The following is a 1379-nucleotide window of genomic DNA, read 5'->3' as shown; positions in this document are numbered from 1 at the left end:
TCAACCCACCCGCGCCTGCAACATGGTTTCATCCCCAGAGGTCGCAATCGGGTACCCGTACCCTACCCGATACCCGGCCGGGTACGGGTAGCCGGGTATCGGGTAGGGTACGGGTATGGGTACCCGTTTTCGACCCTGGTGCGGCCGGGCAAGGGTACGGGTAAGGAATCAAAACCCGTTTGCGACCTCTGCTGTACAGGAAATGCAAACTCGCACTATGAAGCCACAAGCTTTGTAGATGTTTTAGTGAGCAACTGGCTACTTTGTGAATTACTCCACGTATGTTAGAAAGTCGTTCTCATTGAGAGGTGGCCGAATGGCTCGTGGGAACAGAACGCCAAGCCAGCACCACTGAATTTCTGGGTTTGAATCCAGGTTTCATTAGAGCCCCCTTAAAACTGGAGTTTCGGATATCGAAAGGTTATGGGCCTTGACCCAGTCACCAATGACTGCACACACACACACACGCCCACACACAAACCCTCATTCAATCAACTTGTTCCCGACTTAATTTAGGGACTAAATTCCAGCTCTGAGAATTTACAAATCGTGGTTTTGCCACGCAGCAGAAATGTTTAGCAGCACGGTGCCAGGGGGACACGGAGGAGGACCCCCGAGTGTGTCGGGTAAAAATGGGTCAACGTAATTCTGGGACGTCTCCTGCCGCGAGCGGTTTTCTGCTCGGAGAGTTCCAAATAGACGGTTTCATCTCATGGCGTGGCCACAATTTTTCGATTTAAAGCTTCTTTCGTGACTGCAGGGATTCATCTTCTTGGTTCTTTCGGTAAAGTCACGTAGAAGGGAAATACTAAAATAATAAAAATAAAACATAATAAAATAATAACATTTCGATTTAAAGCTTCTTCCGTGACTGCAGGGATTCATCTTCTTGATTCTTTCGGTAAAGTCACGTAGAAGGGAAATAATAAAATAATAAAAATTAAACATAATAAAATAATAACATTTCGATTTAAAGCTTCTTTCGTGACTGCAGGGATTAATCTTCTTGGTTCTTTCGGTAAAGTCACGTAGAAGGGAAATAATAAAATAATAAAAAATTAACATCATAAAATTTCGATTTAAAGCTTTCGTGACTGCAGGGATTCATCTTCTTGGTTCTTTCGGTAAAGTCACGTAGAAGGGAAATAATAAAATAATAAAAATAAAACAATAAAATAATTTCGATTTAAAGCTTTCGTGACTGCAGGGATTCATCTTCTTGGTTCTTTCGGTAAAGTCACGTAGAAGGGAAATAATAAAATAATAAAAATAACACATAATAAAATAATACAAATAAAACATAATAAAATAATAAAAATAAAACATAATACAATTTCCATTTAAAGCTTTCGTGACTGCAGGGATTCATCTTCTTGGTT

Source organism: Lampetra fluviatilis, chromosome 9, assembly GCF_964198595.1.
Source record: "Lampetra fluviatilis chromosome 9, kcLamFluv1.1, whole genome shotgun sequence".
In the NCBI taxonomy this organism is placed as follows: domain Eukaryota; kingdom Metazoa; phylum Chordata; class Hyperoartia; order Petromyzontiformes; family Petromyzontidae; genus Lampetra; species Lampetra fluviatilis.
This window is presented reverse-complemented; position numbering follows the sequence as displayed.